Source organism: Zalophus californianus, chromosome 2, assembly GCF_009762305.2.
Source record: "Zalophus californianus isolate mZalCal1 chromosome 2, mZalCal1.pri.v2, whole genome shotgun sequence".
NCBI lineage: Eukaryota > Metazoa > Chordata > Mammalia > Carnivora > Otariidae > Zalophus > Zalophus californianus.
In genome coordinates this window covers 188,403,677-188,431,529 of record NC_045596.1, presented here as the reverse complement: position 1 = coordinate 188,431,529, position 27,853 = coordinate 188,403,677, and the positions used below count along the sequence as shown (strand labels likewise).

At 43.0% G+C, this 27,853-nt stretch overlaps 1 long non-coding RNA gene across 3 annotated transcripts; it reads right to left on the bottom strand.

Annotated features, from left to right (window-relative positions):
* Nucleotides 1-253: 253 nt before the first annotated feature.
* Nucleotides 254-26,622, bottom strand: LOC113925102. Of its 3 annotated transcripts, none has more exons than XR_003520915.1 (5): nucleotides 26,360-26,622; nucleotides 17,160-17,287; nucleotides 16,722-17,048; nucleotides 1,276-1,364; nucleotides 254-372 (listed from the first exon to the last, which is right to left on the bottom strand). It is a non-coding gene; the product is annotated as an uncharacterized LOC113925102 (long non-coding RNA). The 3 variants fall into 3 exon arrangements; XR_003520913.1 differs by lacking the exon at nucleotides 16,722-17,048 and adding an exon at nucleotides 3,618-3,748; XR_003520914.1 differs by lacking the exons at nucleotides 16,722-17,048; nucleotides 26,360-26,622 and adding exons at nucleotides 3,618-3,748; nucleotides 19,046-19,277.
* Nucleotides 26,623-27,853: the final 1,231 nt, after the last annotated feature.

Genomic DNA, 27,853 nt, shown 5'->3' with positions numbered 1-27,853 from the left:
GCTGGGAGTGGGGGGTCCTAGGGGTTAGGGAATGGGGAATGATGGCTAATGTATAAGGGGTTTCTTTGGGGATGGTGAAATTTTCAAAAATTATTTAGTGATGGTTGCACAACTCTGTGCCTATATGAAAAACCACTAAATCATGTACTTTAAATGGGTGAATTACACGGACTATGAAATATATTTTAATTATTATTAAAAAACCCAGCTTTTTGAATAAGAGTTGCTTTAAGAACATGAAACATTCCACTCACCTCCTCTGTAGAATCTTAAGGAATTAGAGAATGTCCAAGTCAGAATTGATTTTTTTAGTCATCTGGTCTTTTTATCTCGTTGTTGTCCTTCTCAGCTTCTTTATCCATTTCTTAAATTCTAATTAAAATTAGACAGCCCATTTATTAACTAACAAGGAAAAATGAATCTACTAATGAGTCTACTAATGTACCTGGTATGATTGGATCCACCACAATTATCAAATTAGATTAGAAGTTTGTTTAATGAGTCAAGGTTTGGAATAAATGGTGTTAGATCAACCCATTTCCTGAATTAAGAATAGAGAACATAAAATCTCCTAGGGCATAGAATAATGAGTTATACTTTTAATTTTATGACCAGTTTAAAAAAAAAAAGAGTCAAAGGACAAGAAGGAGAGGCTGTGAACAGGAGGAAACAGAGAGACGCAGAGAAGCCTAGGGTCCTTGAATCTTGGAGACCCAGTGTTACCTGGGCCTGAAAACACTCCTTAAAATATAATCAAGTCAGGGTGGAAGGAACACACATCCGTGAAGAACAGATCTCTTGAATTTCTAGTCAGAGGTAGTATCTAAAGAAGGGAGACTATCCCACTAAATGACTCCATCCGGTGATGGTTAACATACGACCGTGAGCATTTTAAACTACAGAAGGTGAGAATTTGAAATACAGAATATCAAATCCTAAGACCTATGTCATGAATTCAAAATGCAGAAGTGTTGCTTGGATAAAAATAGACCTTTGGTCATTATTCAAAACACCAGCTGATTCAGAGGGAAAAATAAACAGACAGAAGGTTCCATGCAGGCCCTTTCTGATTTAGGCAGCGTTCCTCGTGTTCCTATGACTCCTGAGTGTCATGAGGGAAGCGGGGTAGCAGGATGAGGTATAAAGTCATTCTAAAGAGAGAACAAAAGTCCTCCCAAAAGTGAACCAAAACAAACAAACAAAAAAGACGGGAGGATGTTGGCTCTTCACTAATCTTGAAGGGCTCATCACATAGGGGGCTCATGCCCTACTGACCTTGCATCAGGAGTCAAACGCTGCTTGGACAATGGCGATTCCTGAAAGATGGTTGGAGCTCCAGCTACTTCAAGAAGGAATTTCAAATGCTGCAATTTCCATGAGAGAAACACAAGAAAAAAACTAGAGCTATTGAGAAAGACATTCACTAGCAATAGCCTTTTTTTTTTTTTACAGTGTTATTGCAACACCATCGACTACATTCCCTGTGCTGTACCTTTTACCCCCATGACTTACTCATTCCATAGCTGGAAGCCCGTACCTCCCACTCCGCTTCACTCACTAGCAATATTCTTAAAAAAAAAAAAAAAAAGATTTATTTATTTATTTTAGAGAGAGCGAGCAAGCAGGAGAGGGGAGGGGCAGGGGGAGAGGGAGAGAGGGAGAATCTCAGGCAGACTCCCCGCTGAGTGTGGAGCCCGACACAGTGCTGGATCTCACGACCCTGAGATCATGACCTAAGCCAAAATCAAGAGTCGGAGACTCAAACAACTGAGCCATTCACATGCCCCACTAGGAATACTTAATTTGTGACCTTTTAAGATTACGCTCAAAAGATTTAAAAGCCCCATCGTGCTTTCATAACTAAAGGCCTGTAATGCTTTGTACATGGCCTAAAGGCTTAAATGAAGTTAAATTTAAGGCCCCAAATTCCCACCACGTTCTTACGGACTGCATGAGCTAATTTGTTCAAATCTCTTCCCTTGTTCTGGCTGAAAGCATGTGTTGGAGAACCTCTTCCATCTCTCCTGCAAGCTGGTGCGAGACCATTTTGTACAGCCTCTGACAGGCCTCTGTCGAGTCACTGGAGACTCCATTTAAATTTAACACGCTGCAATTAATTCTCCCAAAAGTTTGTGCCTGGCAGTTTAGACCGTGTTATGTAAGAAGATGGCGTCAATTTGGTGTTGTATCAATTTACAGTTGAGTTAGCATATTTTCACATGGGCCATAAATCTTGTGGATCCGCCAGCTTTCAGCTAGATTTCTAAGCTTGTTTTCAGGCACATGGCCCACCACCCAAGCTTCACCTTTCCCTGGTGCTCTAACAGCTTCCCTCAGAGCCTCACTTCAGAATTTGACAACTCGTCAGGGAAGAGCAGTAGTAAGTTATTAAAGGAGCATGAAAAGCAGGCTATTTTTAACCTTGCCCTTTTTAATTGTTGCGTTCAGTATTGTGAGCACGGTCTTAACCTAAAGTTATTGATCTAAATGACCCAGTTCTGAAGTGAGAGTCTTCTAATTTTTAGAGTTAAATTATAATCTATAATAAGCCATGAATGCTTTAAAACCCAAATATGAAAAACTTTTCTGTCTCTCTTAATATGACTCACTTATCATACAATCCATCCATTTAAAGTCTACGATTCAACGTTTTTTTCATACATTAACCAGGTTGAGCAACCATCACCATAATCTGATTTTGGAATGTTCTCGTCCTTTCTAAAAGGAAGCTTGTACTCATTAGATGTTGCTCCCCATTCCCCGCCACCCGATCCCCACTCCCCCACTCAAGCCCCCGGTGACCTGTCGATATAAATTTGCCCTTCTGAACATTTCACAGAAATGAAATCATACAATATGTGATCTTTTATGACTGACTTCTTTCACTGAGTATAATGTTTTCAAGGTTCATCCACCTCGTAGCAGGAATCAGTATTTCATTCATTTTTATTGCCAAATGGATACCATTCCATTGTGTGAATAGACACATTGTATTTATCAATTCACCAGCTGGTGGACACTCAATACAAGACATTTATATAAGAAAAAGTCGTGTGTCCTTTATAACCATGGGAATTTATCTTGGTTGTTTTCTACCCGTGTTCTGCAAGAATTTCTAAATTCTAGTTAAAGTGTAATTTACCTGGAAGACTGGCTATGAATTATGACACAGAGGATGAATTATAGAATGGGTAGTGTTTTATTCAGACCTTTCTGGATTAGTAGAGAGCCTTTTGTCTGACGTTTGGCACCACATTTCCAACAGTCTCTGGTCTGACTTTATACCCTGGATGAGCATGTCCTACAGAGCACTGCCATGGGGTTGACAAGCCTGTTTGTGATTCTTCAGCTAGGTCTGGGCAATTTTTACCTGGTGGTGCTTCAACAAGGGTGTTCTAAGTGGCCAGGAACTTCCAGACTATCCAAAAAGAAATCCACTCTCTAGACTCAGCTCTGAGGCTGAAAAGGGGAGATGTGCATGGAGTCTCAGGCTGCAGAGAGACGCAGGGTCTGAATTGGGCTCTTCCAGAAGCAATGACTCACTGTCTATAAAGGACACTTTGGGGCTCATTTGCAAACATAACATCAACCAATTTTTGCAGGGTCGCGTAGCTTACCTGCCAGTAATCATTTTCACAAATGATGTTATTTCATTGCCTGAAGATTAGTACTTAGCCTACTGGCTGTCGTGGCAACGGGAGCAACGGAATAGCCACCATTCTGATCCCCAGGTGGATGGCATCGGCTGCTGCATGAAAGCAATGTGGTGAGAGACTGCCTGGACCAATTTGAGGGACTTATGAATAAAATATAATAGCCTAGGAGACGGAAGCAAGGGTGGGGGCAGCGCAGCGCTCCCTCAGACCCAGGCAACGCATGCCCTGGAAACTCAAGCATTCTCTTTCTATGCTTGCTCTGCTAATGACATGGTGACACCAAGCTGTCATGTCTGTTTACTCCCCTGTAAATGCAGATGGTGTGATGATCGTCAGCACGGCGGACTGAAGTAATGTATGGAAGAGTGCCTGAAATCTGGCAGGCGTTCTATAAACCATTAACGGGATCTGAGAAGAGCTCCGTGAGTCCAATTTGGCTCATGCCGAACACCAGTAGAGCGTTCTCTGTTTTACAAAATCATTTCTAAGTCCTGATTATGGCAACAGTTTTCAACGGAACAATTTCTGTACAACCCATCCTTGAGAGAGACCCATGAATGTCACTAGATGATGATATGTAGAGGACGGTCGGTTCAAATCCATGTGGTACTAGGGATACAGAGTAAACAACGCAGACACAATTCCTGTTCTCTAGAAGCTTCTAGTCTCATGGGAGGTCAGTGTTACCCCTACTATGTATGAGTTCTGGGCAAATATTTTTTTGCAAGTCCCTTGTCTATATAAACAATTTGATTGAAAGAATGTCTTTAAAAATTGAGGGACCCACCTCAGGTACAGTGATTTGTTAATAAAAAATTAGAATAATGGTTAGGGAGGAGATATGGAAGCATGTGTTCATCGTCCAATCAGTGCATGTAAAGATTCTTCTTGGTGTTCAAGCACCGTCTCTTTTTGTTCATGCCCACGAATCATCTCTTTGTGTTCTTTATCGTAGATGCCCCGTTCCTGACTACACTGACTTCTCCCATCATGAGAACAGGTAGCAGCGCTGCCTACACGTGCAAAGCCATGGCTCGTCAGACCTTGTGTGTGTATTGAAACAACATAGATCTTGTCTCTGCAATTCCCTACGTCATTTATTTAATGCTGGTTGCATTGTTATTCACGACGCTGTATCATTCACCTGGCTGCCCACAAACACTGGCTTCCAGGGACTCAAAGGTTGGTACCATGCTTCCTTGACCATGGCCGCAACTGCAAGTCTTCCACAAAGTATGCAGGAAAAATGTGAACAATAATTTCTTTTCTGGTCAGGTAAGCTTTTCTATTTGGAATGTTATGACTTAAACACAGAACAACACATCATCCAACTATGTCTTGTCTTCATTCTTTAGACTGCAATCCCTGCACCGTTAGAATGTGATCTCTTTGAATGTTGTCGCACCCTTATCTTCTAAGCAACAACCAGGGTGAGAGGTAGAGCCGAGGTACACTGGGCCAAGGATGCCTGCACCATCCCCAGTGGTCCTTGGGTGCTGCTGATGGGACGTGGCACCCCACTGGGACACGGGCAAGGGCAAGTGAAAGCCCGGGCCGGCTTCCCGAGCTTGTGACTTGGTTTCATAGGAGTGAAATCACATGACGAGTGGTCTTTCGTGACTGGTTTCTTTCATGTAGCATGGGTGGTTTCACGCTCTGCTGTCTCCATCTTGAAATTCTTCATCATTTTATTTGTGAATTCGTGTCTCGTAAGTGAAGTCCTATGGGACAACGGAGTACGCATGTGAGCAGCAGAAATATGCCAGGGCCCAGGTGCTGAGCTTTGATGTGATGGCCAGGTACACACACATGTGTGCCTTGGGGACAGTCAGGGCGCTGTGGGGGGTGCTCCAGGGGGCCAGGCCCTGTGCCTTGATTGATAATACTAGTAGCAGCTGCAGTCACAGGAGAAGAGTGTCTCCGTGTGGGGGTCGGGCCAGGCCCCCTGTCTCAAGCCCCTCCTTGCAGTGGGTGCACAAATATTAACTCTCCAGCCTGAGCACCAGGACAGGAACTGCGGGTGCTTGGGCAGTAAAGTATGTCAGTAAATTACTACCAAAGAAAAGCATAAACATGGGAATTGCAATAAAGCCTATCAGGAAGTTACTAGAATTCTCAAAGAGTTTCGGATCTCCCATTTATAAAACTGCTGGAACACTGCAAAGCAGAGCAAATATCTGCAGGCTTGGAAATTAAATTTAAAGGTCATTGCTTTCAACTGAAAAGAACACTACTTTCATAAGAAGCTTCAAAAGAACGAATTATTAATGAGGAAGAAAATTTTTAAATTAAATTTTCCTTGTAATTGGAGATACAATTATTGAGTGCATAAACAAGTGTTTTCGGTTGTATAAAAATCATGAAGCCAATTTCAAACACCTCCACAAGTTAGAGGAAATGCCAGAGAAAACCTTTAAATGCCAGTGTGTAAATTTAATATTTAAAACTGAATTCAGATTTATACAAAATAGATTTGTATGAAGAATTAAGTCTTTTTTAGAAAAAATATTCCATGAGAATCATCTCTAGATGTGCTAAACTTTGTATGTCAAAATAATTTATCGGAAAGTTATCCCAACATTGTTTACAGACTGTAAATGCTCTTAAGAGCTCTCAAAATTAAAAATTACCAAAAACTATGTGTGATCTTGCATTTGCCAAGAGCGCCTGATGCTGCTTTTTCGATTAATACCGATTGAAAATAAAATTGCTACAAGTATAATTTCTGATGACCCAATCAGAGGATATACAGAAAAGCAAGTGAGAAAAATCTTACGTTATGTCAAGATTTGGCATATTACATAAAATTACGTCAGACAATGCAATGTTACTCAGCACTGAAAATAAATGAGCCATTAAGCCATGAAAAGACATTGAGGAAACTTGAATGCATATTTACTAAGTGAAAGAGGCCAATCTGAGAGGCTGCGTACATCCTGTGAAGCTGAAACTGCCTAAAAAATAAAGTATCTTTGTAAAAGAGGGGAAAATGGGCAGGGACGCCTGGGTGGCTCAGTGGGTTAAGCGTCTGCCTTCAGCTCAGGTCATGATCCCAGGGTCCTGGGATGGAGCCCCGCATTGGGCCCCCTGATCTGCGGGGAGCCTGCTTCTCCCTCCCCCTCTCCCCACCCCCCTGCTTGTTCTCTCTCTCTCTCTCTAATAAATAAATAGACAATCTTTAAAAAAATATAAAAGAGGGGAAAATGGGCAAAAGATCTGAACACTTCACGGAAGACCTACAGATGGTGAATAAGGAAAAGGTACCCCTCATCAGGGCACCTGCCTCATCAGGGAGACACAAAATAAAACAGCGCTGAGATCCCGGCGCTGGCCCATCAGAACGGTGACAGCCCAGATCGCTGGCAAGACCAGAAGCCAGCAGGGACGTGGGGCACCAGGACTTCTCAGTCACCGCTGGTCCTGGGGCAAAATGGTGCAGCCACTCTGGAGACACTTTGGCAGCTTCTCACAAAGCCGAACATCCTTTTACCCCAGGATCCAGCAATCATGTTCCTTGGGATGTACTCCAAGGACCTGAAGACTTCCGTCCACCCACAGATCTGCACTCGGATGTGTATGCAGCTTTATTCGTAATTATTCAGAGTCACCCATGGTCCTCTAGGTTTTCTCTCATAGGATGTTCTAGAAGTTTATAGTTGTACGTTTTACATGTAGGTCTTGCTCCATTTTGAATTTTTTGCGAAGGGTGTAAGGTCTGTGTCTAGAATCGTTTTTTGGGATGTGGGTGTCTCCTTGAGACCTGAAATCATTTTCAGAGGTCCCACTTTGTTGTCTTTCTGAGGTCACCCGCCCCCGTAAAGAAGCACTGCTTTAGACATCATCATATTCGCCCCTCGTTCATGTTCATGTCAATGGTTTTAACATTTTGCATTAAGACCGTTCTGCTTTCCGGAAGCTTCCGATGAGACCTCAAGCCCTGTGCCTCTGGCAACGCAGCTCAACACACTTGCCACACGCATCTGTGAGCAAGATCTTCGGGTGTCTTTTGGAATCGTAGTTCTCAGTGCCATAAAGCATCTTGGGGACAGCAGTCTGTCTTTAAGGGACCAAAACGAATCAATAAAAAAGCAAAATGATCTCTCAGCAGCTTTAATTAATTTTGTTTCATTAGTTCTGCACTGTTCATGCTCCTTCCTGTCACGTAATTATTTGTAAATTATAGTCATAACAGCTTCTTAATTTGTAGTAATTTTATCACTCAGAGGATAATTGTTAATTATTTTCCCTATGATTATCAAGGAAGAAAAACAAGACTTCTAAAAACTGTGAAATTAAATTGGTTGAGAATTTCAAACAGGCACATTCCCCTTTGCTCTGACATCCCAGATGGTGTCTGTGGTTTGTATTCATGGTTATGCAAAATGACAGATGTCGGGAGCAAATATTTTCAGCATATTAATAAGTGCAATGCACTGGCCCCTTCTGTATTAGCAGGTATGGCACTAATGAAGAATGCAGAGGGGCACCTGGGTGGCTCAATCGGTTAAGCATCTGACTCTTGATCTCAACTCAGGTCTTGATCTCAAGGTCGTGAGTTTAGGCCCCGCACTGGGCTTCACGCTGGGCTTGGAGCCTACTTAAAAAAAAAGAAAGAAAGAAAAAAGTGCGCGGAGAACTCTCAGATACAGTAGGGAAAAAAAGCCTCATGCACCGTCTTTAACTTAGTGCCTGGATCAGTAAATGGACAATCAAAAAATTGAGGCAATGACCTCTACTCCCCAAATATTTCCTGTGTGACTCTGGCTATGTTTCTTTTGGAATGAGAGAAGGTTTTGAATTAATAAGTGGACCAGTAAGTCTAATAATAAGCAGATAGTAACAACTTGTTGTTACATTCAGCATTATAATCAGGGAATGAGATAGTGCATGTACTTTCCCAAATAACTGAAGTTTATTTCTTTAAGTTCTGAAATGTTGATTGTATCAGTTTTTAAGGAAATTCCAGGAAGGCTTATGGTGCAGGTGAGGTCTGAAGGCAGTTTGCTGGATAATTCTCTTACTCGGGAGAAGGTTGATCTTTTTGTTCTATCCAGACCTTCAAGTGATTGGACAAGGCCCACCCACATTGTGGGGGCAATCTGCTTTATTCTATCAATTAATATGTTACTGTCATCGAGAAACACCCTTGCCGAAACACCCAGAATAATGTTTGACCCAATATCTGGGTACCCCATGGCCCAGCCAACTGACATAAAATGAACCATCGCAAAAAAATATGAAACAGATGGGACAAATAGAAAGGTAGATTTAACCCCCAATATATCAGGAATTACATTACCCATAAATGGAGTCTATGTTGTAGTGAAAGGAGATCCAGGTGGTCTGGAACTCCCTTCCTCACCCGACCACTTCCGAGGTGGCCTGCAAATGTTGGAGGTGGTGTACATGCACAGAGCCCTCCAGCCCCTTTGTCTCCCCCAGGATGGGATTTAGTAGGAAGAGTCGGAGTGCTGTTCCCACAGTCTCTTCCAGAAGGCGCTGTTGCATGAGTTAGGCTCTCTCAACACACAAAAGCGATGCTTCAGCTCCAGCATCTTGTTTTAACTACTGCGACTCCCCTGCTCCTGTTTCTGGTAGAATGGAAAACTAACATGATTGGTTTTCATGTATTTTGTGCCTCGGAAGCATTGGACAATAGCATCAATCTCAAGTTTGTTCAGTTTAGCTCCCTCTGCTGTTTCAGCAACATAAATCATTAAAAAAAAATAACATAAAAAAAATAACACACACACACACACACACACACACACACACACACACACACACCCCATATACACACACACAAAACCTAAGAACTCTTATGGAGAGGAAAGGAACAGAAATGGATTTGGTCTGAATGTGCCCTCCCCTCACATCCATATGTTTGAATCCAAACCCCCAAGGTGTTGATACGCAGAGGTGGGCCTTTGAGAGTGGTCAGGTCATGCGGGCAGGTGACCTCTGTTCTCATGATGGGATTAGCGCCTTTATAAAAGAGGCCCGAGAGAGACCCCTCACCCCTTCCACCAGGTGAAGACACAGCAGATCCTCACCAGATACCCAGATTGGCTGGAACCATGATCTTGGACTTGCAGCCTCCAGAACTATGAGAAAGTAAATTTCTGTCGTCTATAAGCCCCTCAGCCTACAGGATTTTTTTTTTATAGCCATCCGGACAGACAAAGACAGGGATGGTAAGGAATATCCCTTAGATTTCGATTTTATTTTATTTTTTATTTTTATTTTTTTAAAGATTTTATTTATTTCTTTGACAGAGAGAGACACAGTGAGAGAGGGAACACAAGCAGGGGGAGTGGGAGAGGGAGAAGCAGGCTTCCCACCGAGCAGGGCGCCCGATGCGGGGCTCGATCCCAGGACCCTGGGACCATGACCTGAGCCGAAAGCAGATGCTTAACGACTGAGCCACCCAGGCGGCCCCCTTAGAGTTAGATTTTTAAAAAGAAGCAATCTTCATGTGAAAAGGTTAACAAGAAGTTACAGAATGTACTTTTTTTTTCCTTTCCTAATAATTGTTTTTATTTGTCCCATATTTTCCTCAAAAGAAAATAAAGGCAAATGGGTTGTAAAAATAGATAGTTGGCTCTGTTAAGGTAGAAACTATTGTTTTTTTTTAATTTAATTTAATTTTATTATGTTATGTTAGTCACCATACATTACATCATTAGTTTTTGATGTAGTGTTCCATGATTCATTGTTTGCGTAATGTACTTTTTAAAAATAGCTACTTTTTTCTCCCACTACTTCTTCCTTTTCAACATAACTAAAAATTTTGTTGGGAGCAATCAATATTGCCAATTTGATCATCTTAATTTGTGGCTTGGAGTTATTTATTCTTCAACAAATATCACTGGAATTCCCATTAGGCACGTGGTGCTGGCTGCCGAGGAAACAGTGGTGAGGAAGAGAGTTGTTTGTATCATGCTCTTTTATCTTCTAAATCTTCAAGGCTTTGTTCCTAATACCTCTCATGGTTATACCCATTCCCTGGATAATACAGAAAATCATTAATGAATATTAATGCCATTTACTGGACTTAGTTTTAAAGCTCAGGCCCTCTAAAAGTCTTGTCTCCATCTGATCTTCAAGCCCATCATTATGGGCAGTAGTGAGCAGCTTAAGAGCCCAGTTTTGGGCAAGGGACTTAAACTTTATTTGCCTCAGTTTCCCCACAGCGTACTGAGATGATGATAAGCGTTAACACTACTTCAAATAGGATTGTTGGAAATAATAAATGAGTTCATATAAATAAAGTGCTTAGCATAGTGCCTGGTGTATAGAAAACACAAAATAAATGTGGGCTATTATTTTCATTTGCGTGCAAGTTACCTGAGCACCTACCATGTCTTTGTTTCCCTATGAGCAAACATACAAACAAAGGCCTTATACTTTGCTGATAACTTATTATTTCCAACCTGTAGGAGTGCTGACTCCATCTTTGGCCTGCCATCTTGATCCTGTCTGCGAGGTGACCCCCCTCAGGGCTACAGTATGTTGCGCGCCCCTTGGGGGTTAATGCATGCCCTGACAGGAATGTGGGAAGGCCTGTTCTGATCTTTCCCAAAGTTGTTTACATAACGAATAGAGATAACATCTTCTCTACGCCCACCACTGCGGGGCACACACGGCGCCATGAGGTCTGTTAAATATTAGACCCTTTGTCCTCACCACAGTGACCTCTGCTCATCCCCTCACTCTGTAAAATCTGTGGACGAAGGTCCTGCTCTGTCTTTTGGTCTCAAAGTGCCTTCTCAGTTTGGAGGATACTTTACTGCGGTCCCTATTCTACCTTTTAACACTATACCCCTTTCTCATTCTTTTCCACAGCAAACCATCTGAAAGACAAGTCTTCCCATCATTGCCATCTCTATTCCGCCACGGCTGGTCACACCTGAATCCTCTGCACTGTGGATCTTGACTCTGGTTCTCCTCAGATTTGTACTTCTGAAAGTCACTAATATCCCTGAAGTCCAGTAAAAAGTTTCCATGGAGCTTCTTCTTCTTGAAGTCTCGGAGGCATCTGGCCCCTGCCGTGTGTTGTTCCTGTTGTTTCTCTGACCCTGTGGTGCAGAGTTCTCCAATCTCTTTGACCTTTTCTCTGTCTCCTTCGCCCTCTGTTTAGTCCCAACTATGAAGATTCTTCAGAGTTCTGTAGTTAACTAACTTCTCTTCTTCTTTATCTCTTCCTTGGGAGATGTCGGCCATTTTCCCAGGCTCAACCATGACCGCTGGGAGAGGGTAAGAGAAGCTGAGAGCACCAACAACCCATTCTCTAGACACCAACCGGGAATCCAAAAATTCAATTCAAGCTGGACACTAACTACCTGGAGTTAGTACCAGATTCACAGATTTAAGGATTCAGTCCCACAAGACTGCTCTCACCTTAGTTGCCAGTCATAGCTCCCGGCTACCCACACTTCTGACCAACCACTATAAACCAGGGGTTCCTGTGACTCCCTTTTTGGGTTCAACAATTTGTTATAACAGTTCACAGAACTCAGAAAAACACTTCACTTAGGTCTACTGCTTTATTATAAAGGATATAACTCAGAACAGTAGACGAAAGACATGCAGAAGGCAAGGTATGGGGGTTGGGGGCCCAGAGTCTCTGGGCCGCCTCTGGGCCACCACCCTCCAAGCACCAACCAGGAAGCATAACAAACCTTGTTATTTAAGAGTTTTTATAGAGCTTAGTCTCTAGCCACACTTCCCTTCCTAGAGAGGTGGGTGGATGGGACCCAAAGTTCCAACTTTCTATCTACTTGTTCTTTCTGGTGATCGGCCCCACCTGAGGCTCTGTAGGGGCTCTCTCCCAAGTCGCCTCATTAGCATAAACTCAGATGTGGTCAAAAGAGGTTCATGACAAGTAACAAAAGACATCCCTATCACTCCGGAAATTCCAAGGGTTTTAGGAGCTCTGTGCCAGGAACCAGGGACAAAGGCCAAATATATTTCTTATGACACCACATCTTTAGAGCCAGACTGCCTGGGTTGAACCCAGGCACCATGATTTGTGAGCTATGTGACTTGGATGCATTAAGTAATCTCTATGTACTCCACTTTGTTCATTTGTTTTGTGGGGATAATCATAATAGAACCTAGCTCATGGATTCGTTGTGAGGTTTAAATGAATTAACAAAAGCACTTAGAACAGTAGCTGATGCCCAGGAAGCAATCTGAAAGTGTTCAACCGCTATTCACTCCCAGGCTCACACTATGGTAAGATCAGATTCTAAGTCCTCTGTTACCTACAGGTTAAATTCCAAAGGGCATTCAAGGCTACCTATTTTGTAAAAGCATCAATGCTGTATTGTCCACAGCACATAGTGTTAGTAAGTGTTAGACAGCGGTGAGTTTGGTTAGCAGTGTCCTTTATTCTAAATGGGGACCTTGGGGAGTGTTGCCTCTCCGCGCGCACGCATGTGTGTGTGTGTGTGTGTGTGTGTGTTTATGCAAGTGCACGAGTGACATTTAGAGAACGCCACCCTCTGGAATGCAAATATTTAGAAAAAGTACATCCAAGATTTCAGTTACAACTATCAGATAAGTTTCAAACCACTGCTCTTGATGAGAATGAAGCCAAAATATCTTTTGGTGAGGAGTGATTTTTGACTAAGATATTTTTTAAAAATTATGGCAGAATGTCAGTTATTTCTGTTATAAAATGTTGATTCAAATCCAGGTACTACAGGGTGGCGTTCACTGTATTGCATTAAGACCTTTGAATTCAAGGGTGCACGTGCCCAGATTCCTCCCAGGGATATTACACAATTTTCACTGAAACATGGATGAAAGGGGTTGATTCACTAAACCGATCATGAAATGACAGCATACAATAAATTCAATGACAAATCCATATGGCAAAGTCAGGTTGCAAAGCCAACTTACTCACCCATTTATCTTTCCTTTGCAGCTATTTCTGGGTGCACACTGCAGTTTAATCTATGAGGACTCATAGAATCTTTAAAAATCTGCTTGGAATTCACTCTTTCGTGCCAACAAAGTTGTATGCCTGCTCCAAGACCAGTTCAAATCACACCTATGACAAATCTTCTCCAACAACTTTATTTAGCATGGCCCCACTATTCCTACTGGCTCATCACCATAATCACCTAATGACTTTTTTGGGGAAAAAAAGTCCCAGGCCATACTTGTTGAGATTCCCATCATGTAAATTTGGGGTGGGACCCAGCAATCTACAATTTTATAAGTTTCCTAGGGGATTATGATGATCAGACGGAATTAGAAGCCACGAGTCTATCTCAATGACCTGCTACTTGACCGAAGCGCAGTAGATGAGATTTGGAATATCCAGGCTCCCTGAGACCGCCCTTTTGTGAGAACTTTCCCCTTTCCACAAGGGGTGGGTCCACACAGTGCCTGGCTTTCTCCTAAGCCATAGTGATTTGACCAATGGAAGGCATCTGGCATCAACTGGCCAGATTGTTTTTCTCTCACTTTATTTCAACTGAGAGACACGGAGACTGCCAGAGATGAGGCTGCAGGACACAGAGGAGCATGACGTTGAAGGTCCACACACTTGCAGCCAAGTCCCTGGGGCTTCCTTAGTTCCCACCTTTCCTGAGGCCCACAGTGTTTGTTCAACTTCTTGAATTCTGCAGAACACTCTGTATTCGTTTCCTAGGACTGCCATCATAAACTACCACCAACGAGGGGGCTTTGAAGGAGAGAAATCTATTCTCTCACAGTTCTGAAGTCCAGAAGTCGAAAATCAGGTGTCAGCAGGGTTGGTGTCTTCTGGAGGCTCTGAGGGAGAAACCATCCCCGGCGTCTCCTCGCTTCTGGTGGTTGCTGGCGATCCTTGATGCTCCCTGGCACATAGATGTGTTGTTCCGGGGGGATTTCATCTCAAGATTTTTAACCAGTTGTACCTGCAAAGACCCTACTTCCAATTAAGGTTGCATTCTGACGTTCCGGGTGGACATGAATTTGGGGGTAGAGGGGACACTGTTCCACTCATGGCACAACTCATTTGCTAAGAAGCCAATGACAATATGCTCACAGTCCCAAAGAAGAGAGAGGACCTGTCTTCCTCAGCATTTATATCAACGCCGTAGAAGCGCTCAGGAGTCAGGTTAGGTCACATGACCTCCCCTGGACGAGTCACTGGGTCGAGGAAGGTGGGCATTCTGATTGGCCAGCCTGGGCCACACACCCGCCTGCACAGGAGAAAGAGGGTCCACGTGATTGACAGCCTCACACTCGGGTGGAGTCCACACACTCGGAATGGAAGGAAAGTTCCCAACAGGGAGAGATGCTGGATAGATTATATATCTGCCATGTAACTCCAGCCCCTCAACATCACTACTGTTCTTTCTGGTTCCAAGTTTGAAGGAAAAATAAAAATTTAAATCAACATTTCCATAGTTCATAAAATTTATAGCCAAATGGCTCCAAACGCTATCTCTTTCCAGAGGCTTAGCAAGTTTTACTTAGAGTTTCCACTACCTATTAATTAAAGATAAAAAATGACCAGGTAGGTGACATAAACCTTAGTTTCCCAATTGCAATGTTATTTTATTCATAGAACAACTGTCTCCATCCAAAGAAACGATAGTTATTTGCATTTACATGGCACTTTGCACATTTATATATATTATCAAAATTAATAAGCACAATAGGCATGTATTATTAACTCCATCTCAAGGATTTGGAAAACTGAGGGGAAGAACTCTGAAGCAATTTGCCTGAGGTCACATGATCAGTCAGTGGCAGAACCAGAATTAGAATCCAGATGTACCTGATTAATGATCCAGTGGTTTCTTTACTTATTATAATGGCCCAATTCTGGTTTCTTTACTTATTATAATGGCCCAATTCCCCTTGAAAGCTAGGACAGTGCTCTGGCAAACATTACACCTTCCCTTCAACCAGCCTCTCCATGATATATAATTACTTTTCTGCTGGGACGCTCTCTATTACACACGTTTAAGCTCACAAATGCATTTTTTTCTTCCCCAGAGGCACGTATTTTCATTCAGAAGACATGTAAAGCTCAGAGGTTGGTGGAGAGATGAATCTTTGCTCTCTCCTCCGGAAAAGGAAAAATAGAAAGCTTTGATATTTTCTTTTCTTCTTTTTAAAAAAAGATTTATTTATTTGAGAGAGAGAGAGAGAGTGCAGGGGAAGGGGCAGAAGGAGAGGGTGAGAGAGAATCTCAAGCAGACTCCACGCTGAGTGTGGAGCCCAATGTGAGGCTGGATCTCACGAGCCTGAGAACATGACCTGAGCTGAAATCAAGAGTCAGATGCTTAACCAACTGAGCCAGCCAGGCGCCCCTCTTTTCTTCTTGTAATAAGAACAACCACAACAAAATAAAGAATGGCCCCTCTCTCTTCTGGAAGAGTGGGAACTGAGGCTTGAGGGTGACGGAGGGATTTGTCAGGAATCTGAACAACATCTGAGTGTAGACTACCCTACTGGGCATATGGAATGAGGTAATAATGTTAATTTTTTCACAACATGATGGATTCCCAATGCTTATTCTAATGCAGGTTTTCCTCAGACCCAGGCAATGATGACCAAAACCAAATGGCATTTCTTCACTGCCTTTGGAACCACAGGAAACCCAGCCCTCCTCATCATCCCGGGTCTCCCGACCAGCTGAGGAAGAACTCAGGAGAAAGCTGGATATGATGGTTGGTTTTATGTGTCAACTTCGCTGGGCCACGGTATTCAGATATTCAAACACTGGTCTAGATGTCACTGTGAAGGTATTTTTTAGATGACATTAACATTTAACTCAGTAGGGGCTCCTGAGTGGTTCAGTTGGTTAAGTGTCTGACTCTTGATCTCAACTCGGGTCTTGATTCTAGGGTCTTGGGAGCTCACATCAGGCTCCACGCTGGGTGTGGAGCCTACTTAAAAACAAAACAAAACAAAAAACATTTAACTCAGCAGATTTTGAGTAAAGCACATTAATTATCTCCACAGTGTGGTGGGCCTCGTCCAATCAGTTGAAGGCTTTAAGAGTAAACAGACTGAGATCCCCTAAAGAAGAAAGAATTCTGCCAGCAGTCTGCCTACCTCTGGACTGGAGCTGCAACATCAACTCTACTCTGGGTCTCCAGACTGCTGGCCTATCCTTGATTCTCCACAATAGGGTGAATCAAGTCCTGAAGTAAATCTCTTTGTATCCATTTCTGCACATGCCGGTGGTTCGGCTTTCCCGGAGAGCCTGAGGAATGCAGTGAGGGTGGGGTGGCCTCAGTTTCCTACTGCAGGCGCTTGCACACAGTCTTCTGGTAGCTCCCCCACCCTGCTCCTCACGACTGCTTCTGCTTCTGTTTCTCCTGCCCCCCGGCCAAGATGAGTGGGGCCTGCAATGCTTCTCGATCCCCGTGTGGGCTGAGCCTGCGGGACATACAGGTTACTCTTGCATGTCTCTCTGTCCCCTGCTCTGATATGCTCTGCCCTTGGACCTGCATCCCTTGTCCTGACCACCACCCAGCAGTGCTGACTTACCTTAGTCTTTTAGGGACTTTGGCATCATAGCCCCATCGGGGTTCCCGTCTCCTCTTCCAGGGCTTTGGAACACATTTCTAGGGGAAGCTGCTGTTTCTAATTACTTTCAGAGGTATCAGAAAGATCTCCTTTTGGAAAAAAAAATAGTGCATTTATATATTCAAATAAATTCAGACGCAGATATGAAGATTCCATGGTGTAAATTCTCCTCAAGTCATTTCCTGAACACCTGGCTTTCAGTCATGTGCCTTAGTTTTAATTTTTGATATTCTAATCCCGATGTCAAATTCAACATCATTTGTAAATTTAAGTAGTGAATCCTCTATCAGCAGCCCAGGGATGTTTGCATTTAATTAAAAACGACTGGGGAAGACATTTCTTTAATAACTTATTAGTCTATTATTAGCCACTTAAACATACAGGAGCTCTAGCCTTCAGGAATAAATGACTTTTATCTTCCCTCTTTTCTGAAAAATCCACAAATTTTCATTAGCTCTTCTTGGTATTTGAACTACTTTCCTTTGGTGGCGGGTGGAGGACATTCTATTCTTTTACTCCTCGACTTGAGAGCTTACTCTTGACAATGACCCCAGAGACCTGTGGGAAATGCAGAACGAGCTTCCTCTGCAGAGGACACAGTTACTACTTGTCTTTATCTCCCCTCCCTCTCTCCTAAAATCCAATTGAAATGATACATAATATATTTCTTAAAAGAATAAATCTATAACTGGGCTGGAAAAGAATCAGAATGTTTGGGGGGGAGGGGTTCTGGAATATTGAAAGCAAAGGGCATCAGATTTAGGAAGAAGGCAGAGATACACCACTCAACCCAGGTGCATGAGAGGACTGTTGGCAAGGAAGCTGTTCTCCGAAGGGAGCCCCAGAGAAACTCTAAGCTTAGGATCCACGGTAACAAATGCAGACATCAGCTTAAAGACTGCAGGATAGAAAGGCTGTAGATTGTCCTGACTGTCTGCCCCTTAACACATAAAAACCTCCTGCACAGGGGTGCTTGGTGGCTCGGTTGGTTAAGCATCTGCCTTTGGCTCAGGTCAGGGTCGGGGGTCGGGGGGGCGGGGGGGAGGGTCCTTGGATCGAGCCCCGCATCTGGCTCCCTGCTCAGAGAGGAGCCTGCTTTTCCCTCTGCCCCTCCCCGCTGCTTGTGCTCTCTCTCAAATAAATAAATAAATAAAATCTTAAAAAAAAAACCACCTCCTGCATATCAACAGGAAGAAGATACAAATTAAGTAAAAATATGTGCAAAAGGATACTAATAGTCAAAAGAAATACAAATGGCCTTGAACTACATGAAGAGGTGCTCAAATTCACTAGGAGTCTGGCAAATGCAGACACATTTAAAATTACTCATTTAAAAGCTGACACTATTCTGCTTATGTAAGTGCGTGGGTGAATGGGTTCTGAACTCTATTGGAAGGACTTTGAAGGTACAGTCTTGGGATAGCAATTTGTCAGCATCTAACAAAATGCGCCCCCCCCCCCCGCCCCGCACACAGTACAGCAATTCCTCTTCTAGGGCTCTCTTACAGAAATATTGACACATGCGGGAAGATACACTATGAGATTATACCAGGCAATATCACCTGCAAGGGCTAATAATTAGAAACGATCAATAGGGGAGTGGATCAGTTGTGATTTCTTCATACTCTGAAATACTGTGTTTACCAGAACTGACATGGAAAGATCCTTAAGACATATTATTAAATAAAAAATTTAAAAAAGCAATATGCAAAACAATATGCATACTATGATCCATTTATCTTTTTAAAACCTGCATGTGTATAAATACATATATAAATGCATAGGAATGCCTCAGCTGCAAATAACTAGAAACTTGGCCACAGGGGCTGAAACAGAAAGGGGCTTACAGTTCTCACATGGCAAGCACACAGAGGCGGGTGGTCCAGAGCTGGTGGGGCCTTTCGGTGTGGCCATCGGGAGGGACCCACAGTTCTCCTCTGTCACCCTGGAGTGTTGGCTTTCATTCTTATTGCCTCATCATCACAAGATGAAGGCTACTCTACCAACCTCATTTCTACCTCTCAGGCTGGAAGAAAGGTAAGGGTAACAGTTGGAGGTGTCACTTGCTTGTATCAAGAAAGTAAAAGCTTTCCCACAAACCGTCAGCTTCCATCTCATTGCCCAGAACGGAGTGCCCCGCCGCAAAGGAGCCTGGGCTAGATAAACACAGTCAGGGTTCTATTGGGAAGAAAGAGTGGGAAACAAACACTTGGGGGGGGGGACACAAACACGTCTCCTGTAGGCGTGTCACCAGGGAGCGTGTTATCTCCAGAGAAGGGAGTCCATTGCCCTCTTATTTGACGTACTTCTTTTGTTGTTGATTTTGAAATAATTTCAAACATATGGAAACGTTTCAAGAATAGAAGAAACTGTCCTGAACCATTTGAGAGTAAATTGCTGATAGAATGCTCCATCATCCCTGAGCTCTTCAGTTTGTAATTCCTACAAATGAGGACGTTCTCCTACCTAAGCAAAACGAGCACCGTCAAAATCAGGAAATTAACAATGAAATCTTCTTACCATGTAATCCACAGTGATCTCAAAAGTGATTCTTTTCTTTATGATAAATACACTGAGTTCTCATGGATGATTTTCCTTGATGTCAGCTATCTGGGAGAAAATCTAGATTGTTTTTATTAAAACTGTGTCCTTCGAAGGGCTTGAGCAAACAATGGTGAGAGTCAGGGCAGCCCAGCACAGAAAAGCAGAGGTTGAAGAGATGCCCGGTGTCCGACCTCAGCACCGTGTGGGTGGACACGGGGCGAGGCCGCTGGGACTAATGTGGATCCAGACTCCAAAAGGACTCAGCCCCCCACCCCCACTCAGCTGCTTTCCCTTTTTAAAGAGTAAGCATGACAGTGGCCTTGCCAACTGGGACACGATGTCTGCTTGGGCATCGGGCAGTCTGAGGTTGGATGGAAGCTGTACAGGGTGTCAGCTGTCGCTAGCACCTGTTGGCCTTGCAGGAAGTTGCCTTTGGGCACAGCCCCTCCTGCTGGGAGAGGAGGCTCTGGGCTCATCAGATTGTTGCCAGGCAACCGAAGTCTTCAGGGTCAGGCAACCCTGTTTGTCTTTCCACCAAGTATATAACCAATTCATAAATAAAGCATACTTAAGGAAAATTAAGACTGTTGAGGAAACAGAAAATAAGACTTTTTTTTTTTACCTCCCTCCTTCCATCGCTACCCCCCCGCCCCCCAGATACTACTGTTTTGAAATAACTTTTTGATGATGTGGATGCAGGGTCTCTATACGAAAGAACACGGGGACAAATATCCCATAGGCTGATGCTTTGATGATTTGTCACAAATCAGGAGTTGCCTCAGTAGAGCATTGTGATTTTGCAATCTACAATTTAAATAATGCAGAAATACAACTGTTCTCGAGTTCTGAGTTCAATACCTCCAGAAAATTCTTTAATTGTTTAATCATTTACTGCTGTGTCTTATCATTCTCCTCTAGTATATATATGTGTATATTTATGTGTATGCGTGTGTTTGTGTATATATATATAGTTTAAAGATTTTATTTATGTATTTGAGAGAGAGACACAGAGAGAGCGCAAGCATGAGCAAAGGGTGGGGGGAGGAGAGGAGCAGAGGGAGAGGGCAAAGCAGACTCCCCGCTGAGCAGGGAGCACAACATGGGGCTGGATCCCAGGACTCCAGGATCCTGACCTGAGCCGAAGGCAGATGCTTAACCGACTGAGCCACCCAGGCGCCCCTCTCCTCTAGTATATTTAAATCCATCCTCTATCAATGCCATAGGAAACCTTCCCTCTAGACTTGTGTCCAATATGGCAGCCACTAGCCACATGTGTTTATATAAATTAAAATTATAATGAACTGATTTATTTTTTTATTTTAAAAGATTTATTTTTTATTTTGCTTTTTATTTATTTTCTATACGTATTTTATTTTATTTTTTATTTAAATTCAATTAATTAACATACAGTGTATTATTAGTTTCAGAGGTAGAGGTCAGTGATTCATCAGTCTTAAATAATACTCAGTGCTCATTCCATCACGTGCCCTCCTTAATGTCCATCACCCAGTTACCCCATCCCCCCACCAACCCTGTTTTTTCCCTATGCTTAAGAGACTCTTACGGTTTGTCTCTCCTCTGATTTTGTCTTGTTTTATTTTTTCCTCTCTTCCCCTATGATCCTCTGTTTTGTTTCTTAAATTCCACATATGAGTGGAGATCATATGATAATTGTCTCTCTGACTTATTTTGCTTAGCATAATACCCTCTAGTTCCATTCACGTCATTGCAAATGGCAAGATTTCATTTTTTGGATGGTTGAGTTGTATCCCATTGTGTGTGTATATATATATATATATATATATATATATATACACACGATATCTTCTTTATCCATTCATCTGTCGATGGACATCTGGGCTCTTCCCATAGTTTGGTTATTGTGGACATACACAATGAACAGATTTAAATGAAGAATTTAGTTTCTCGGTCACACTAGCCACATTTCAAGTGCTCAAAAGCCACACGTGGCTAGTGGCTACCTTCTTGGATAATGCAGATATGGAACATTTCCATCATTGCAGAAAGTTATATTGGACAGTGCTGCTGACCTTTGCCAGAAAACAAAATCTTGGATTGTCTGATGTCCGAATCTTATCAAAAGTCAGTTTAGAAGAAGCAGTATTTATAGGAGATGGCTGGTGGAGTGCCTGTTCCTCTGGGTTCTTTGAGTTTTAGCCTGGAATCAAGCAAGACCATCAATAGCGTTTTTGGATCATAGCAGCTTGGCTCTCTACAGAACTGCTTTCACTGGGCCACATTTTGGGATTTTGTCCAAGAACTCATTAAGAAATAACCTCGTGAATATCGCTGTGCCAGAAAATGAAGAATTGCTGGAGAATAATGGGGACCTGTCAAAAGGAGATAGGTGCCAGTTTGGTGGGGTGTTCCCTGGGCAAATCTGAGAGTAATTGAGTAGTACAATAAATAACGATAAAATGGATTACAGAATAAATCCAGTATGGAAATGAGTTGGTGCTGATGTAAGTTAATGTGTGCAGGAGAATGCCGGGCCGTTAGAATGCCAACACAGAAATGCAGAAGGCGTGATAGAATTAGAACATCACCACTGGGACTTCTCCACAGTCAGTTATTTCAAGCAAGAATCAGCAATAGGATCTCCGGGTAAAACCTGGATATGGGACAAACCACTTGCACAATATCAAAGTATCTCCTTACAAAATATTTATGAATTATAAAGGTAAAAAAAGTCATAACTTCACAGTGGAGAAACCTGGCAGACACTACCTTTGCCCAGTGTTCATAGTTGACGTCACAAGGCACAAGGAGAGTAGCTAACATGTGCCTCCTGACGGGACACACTGAGGCCACAATATTACTCCTGAGACATTCTTGCCAAAACACGTGACCCGAGGCTAATCATGAGGAAACTCTGGACAACCCCAGGTTGAGAGACATCATACAAATCTCTGGGCCATACTGTTATAAAAAATGTCAAGGTCTCGCAAGGAAAAAAAAAAAGACTACGGAAGTGTTCCAGATTAAAGAGCAAAGAGACATGATAACAAAGTGCAAGTGTAATTCTAGACTGGATCCTGGAAGAGAAAAAAAGGTTTTTGTTTTGGTTTGTTTTTTTTGTTTTGGATTGGTTTGGTTTTGCTTTAAAGGACATTTGAGAAAAATGATAAAATCTGAAAGGACATTAATTAGCATGTAGAAATATATAAGAAGAAAGAATTTTAGCAAATTTTAGCAAAATAAAGGGTATTTCTCCTGAAATTTTTATAGAAATAGTTCAGACTGGAATGCCTGGGTGGCTCAGTTGGTTAAACTGCCTTTTGGGTCAGGTCATGATCCTGGGGTCCTGGGACTGAGTTCTGCATCAGGCTCCTTGCTCAGAAGGGAGTCGGCTCCTTCCTCTGCCTGCCGCTCCCCCTGCTTGGGGTCTCTCTCTCTCTGCGTCTCTGTCTCTGACAAATAAATAAAATCTTTAAAAAAAAAAAAAAGAAAAATATTTCAGACCAATTAAATTCATTTTTTTAAAAAAAGGTTTTATTTACTTGAGAGAGAGAGAGCACAGAGAGGGAGGAAGAAGCAAAGCCCCGCTGAGCAGGGAGTCTGAGGCAGGGCTTGATCCCAGGAGCCTAGGATCATGACCTGAGCTACACAGGGGCCCCACCAATTACATTCATTGATGATACTTTCCTGTATGATGTTAGAGAAGAACTAGAAGGCTAGAAAAAAATTGCTACAGAGTCACCAATATGGCAACATATGTCACCGTGGGAGAATGGGTGGTCTGAAATTTTTAGCCCTTATGGTTGTTTGGGGCGAAAAACGACCGATGACTTAAAACTATCTATCTGTAAGGCGAGAGGCTGAGGAGAGAAATGTGGTCTTTGAGCCAACCATTAGTACCTGCCAATGATAATTGAAAATGCAGATGCATTTACCAGCCCCAGGCTAACCTACCGAGGAAGCTGCCTTCCCAGAGCAAGGGTGGGTTGGGTGATCCAAGGGCTGCCTAAATGTACCTGGTTCTCTCTTCCAGGAATGCAGTTTCCCCACTGGCTGTCACCAAACTAGAGTGGGTCCCCCAAGGTCAACCTATCTCATAAAACCCTGTTTTTTTTCCCCTTCATAAGATTTACTGTAAAAGTACTTCCATGTAACTTTCAACGTAAAAGTTGCACGGATGTAAACCAAGCTATGCTCAGAACCCCAGAAAATAACACCACGAGCAGAGACTGGGTACCATCACATAGATGGTCACCAACGTGTGACTCTTGGGTTCTACTGCCGAAGGTCCCGCACAGGGAGGCCCTGCGGCAGCTTTACCATGATGCTGTTCATCTCGGTTGCATGTTCCCTACTGGGACAAAGGGGCACTTCATGCAAATTAGGAAAGGGCACTCTTCCTTTAGGCAGATCAAGCAGAGAAGGGTTTGCTTTCTTCCCAATGAGGCGGTCCCCTGCCTGGGCATGCAGCTTGGCGAGACGTGTGTGACACGGATTTTAGTCTATACTCGAGGCCCCTGTGCAAGGCACAAACACACATGATGGCCATACTTTGCTGGGGGCACAAACTCATGACCCAGGGGCCTAGTCCACGGCTAGGTTTATTTGACCTATTGTGTTTTTTTTTTTTTTTAAGTTTTTATTCATTTATTAGATTGAGAGAGAGAGAGAGAGCACAAGCAGGGGGAGAAGCTGAGGGAGAGGGAGAAGCCGGCTCCCCACTGAGCAGAAAGCCAGACATGGGGCTCGATCCCAGGACCCTGGGATCGTGACCTGAGCTGAAGGCAGACGCTTAACCGACTGAGCCACCCAGGCGCCCCTGAAGAGAGGCATTTAATCAGAGGCCTGAACATGAATTTTCATGGGGGCAGGGGACATGGAACTTGGATATGATCGAGAGGGCCACTGGGGAAGAGGTTGGGGCCAGGAAGCGGCCACCTTGGGATTTCACGACAGCATGTGGACTCCGTGTCTGTGGAACAGAAGAGCGGAGAACAGGAGAGAGGAACACCAGCAGGGAGGTGGGAAATGCAGTTCTCACTCTGGTGGTCTCACTTAGGCTGTCTACGGCAGGGCTCCACGGTTTCAGCTAATGAAGGTTCACCAGGATCTTTCCCCTAAGTGCCAACAAATTGCCTCTTCCTGATAGAAATTAGAAATCCTTGCAGCTACCAAGTTCTGTCGAGTTAATGAAGGAAGATCCAAAAAGTGTAGTACTCCAAAGAGACACCCAGATGGCCAGCAGGTACATGAAAAGTGCTCAAGATCACTCCTTATCAGGGAAATGCAAGTTAAAACAACACGGAGCTATCACCTCTCCCCCATGAGCCTGGCTTTCATCCAGGAGACAAGAGATAAGAGTCATCAAGGGTGTGGGAAAGGGAAGCCTGTGCACTGTGGGTGAGAATGTCCATTGGCGGAGCCGCTGTAGGAAACAGTACAAAAGTTCCTCAGAAATTAAAAAATTAAACTACCATAAGATCCAGCAATCCCACTTCTGGGGGTGTATCCAAAGGAAATTCAAATAGGATGTCAAGGATCGGGTACCTGTCCTCCCATGTCTATTGGAGCATTATTCACAATAGCCAGGATATGGAAACAACATAAACGTCTGTCAATGGGTAAGTGGATAAAGAAGATGGTGTGTGGGGGGGGTGCATATATATATATATATATATATGAATATTATTCAGCCATGAGAAAGAGAGAGATCCTATCTTGCCATTGTGACAACATGAACGGATATTGAGGACATTATGCTTAGTGAGATAAGCCAGACAGAGAAAAACAAATAGTGTATGATATTACTTACATATGGAGTCTAAAAAAAGCCAGGGGCACCTGGGTGGCTCAGTCGTTAAGTGCCTGCCTTCGGCTCAGGTCATGATCCCAGGGTCCTGGGATCGAGCCCCACATTGGGCTCCCTGCTCAGTGGGGAGTCTGCTTCTCTCTCTCCCACTCCCCCTGCTTGTGTTCCCTCTCTCACTATGTCTCTGTCAAATAAATAAATAAAAATAAAATTTAAAAAAATTAAAAAATGCCAAACTGGTAGAAACAGAGTAGAGCGGTGGTTACCAGGGGCTGGGGGAAATGGGGAGATGCTGTTAAAGGGTGCAAACTTGCAACCAGAAAATGAATGCGTTTTGGAAATCTAACACACGGCACAGTGATTATAGTCAACCATACTGCATTCTATACTTCAAAACTGCTAATAAGAGACTAGACCTTAATTGTTCTCACTACAAAAAAAGAAGTGATAGGGGCGCCTGGGTGGCTCAGTCAGTTAAGCGTCTGCCTTAGGCCCAGGTCATGATCCCGGGGTCCTGGGATTGAGACCTGCATCCGGCTCCCTGCTTACTGGGGAGTCTGCTTCTCCCTCTGCCCTTCCCCCTGCTTGTGCTCTCTGGCTCTCTCTCTCTCTCAAGTAAATAAAATCTTAGAAAGAGAGAGAGAGAAACGGTAATTGTATGGCAATGATGGAAGTGTTGGCTGACACGACGGTGGTAATCATTCCCGTATATAAATTTGTCAAATCGGCACTTTAAAACCTGTGCAATGTTATATGTCAATTATATCTCAATAAACATTTTTTTAAAGCTCTAATAATTTTTTAAAAAGAAGAAAAGTAGAGTACTCACCAGGGAGAGCGGTAAGGAAATTGCTAGGGAAGGTGACTTGGCCCAGTGGCCTCAGGAAGGGGCGGGCGGAAGTCTGTGGGGCCAGATGCTGACACAGGTTCAAGTGCTTTGCAGCCAGACCCGGGCCCACCGTCTACGTGGAGACACCTGACAGGTCTTTCCTACTAAGACACTGTCACTCAAGGAAGAAAAGGGGAGTATGTCAGAGGGGGAGACGAACCATGAGAGATGATGGACTCTGAAAAACAAACTGAGGGTTCTAGAGGGGAGGGGGTGGGGGGATGGGTCAGCCTGGTGATGAGTATTGAGGAGGGCACGTTCTGCACGGAGCACTGGGTGTTATGAACAAACAATGAATCATGGAACACTACATCAAAAACTAATGATGTAATGTATGGTGATTAACATAACAATAAAAAAATTAAAAAAGACACTGTCACTCAGCATTTCTTTCAAGAATAAATAGAGTCACTGAATATGGAAAAGGGAACTTAGGTAAGGACGAAGTGGAGAAAGATGGAGAAAGAACTTTTAAGCTAATTATCAATCACTTCAGAGGGATATTCTCCTTGTGCTGAAAGAATCACAACGTGGGTGTCAAAATTCGAGTATTTTTCCGTTTTAAATCACTGACTCAGCACAGTAGTAAAGTAGAAGTCTTGCCATAAAGCATAATGTGTTAGCATGACTCACAGGTACAACTCAGGTGGGAAATAAACTAGTTCTGCAGCTTATAAAAAAAAAATGGGAGGTTTAAGGAAAATGCATGATTCTGTTCTAAATTAGAAGAAAACTAAAATTTTTAAAGCAAGAATTCATTTGCTGACGATAAATGTGTAGATTTTGTTTCTTGCAGTCTCTCCAAGTGAACTCCGGAGGGCTCTGTTAGATGGGCTGGTGTCAGGGACAATCCGTTCTGGACGCTCTCTGGTTGACTGGCTTGTAGAATTCACTCCTACCGACTTCCTGGCATCTTTGGTCCCATCGAAGGGCTTGTTCTGGTTACACACAAGATCATTTGATCCGATTCCACTGAAACCCTCACAAATGTTCAAGCCAAGCAGCAGTTTAGAATTTAGAAAAGGAGTTTTCAATTTTCTAAAAAAAAAAAAAAAAGAACACACAGTCCCTTTGATACCTCACCTGCGTATGTAAACACACTGGTTCTAACAAACAAGCTGAAAATGTTTCACAGGATGGTATCTACTCTGGAACTTATATTGTATTCTGATCTCTTATTCTACTCTGTTCATTTTTTCAAAAATGTCACTAAAAGCCCACTAAATTGAATTTATATCCACTAATAGGTTACGAACCAGTTTGAAAAACACAGGTTTAGAAAATGTATTTTTCTCTAGTTATTTACAGTGGAATGATAGATAGCCAGGATTATAAACTAAAAAGCAGTTGCTGTTTGATATTCAGGGACATCTGATTTGAGGAACAAAGGTGACAAAGAAATTTATTAAAAAAATAGTCACTACTGGGCGCCTG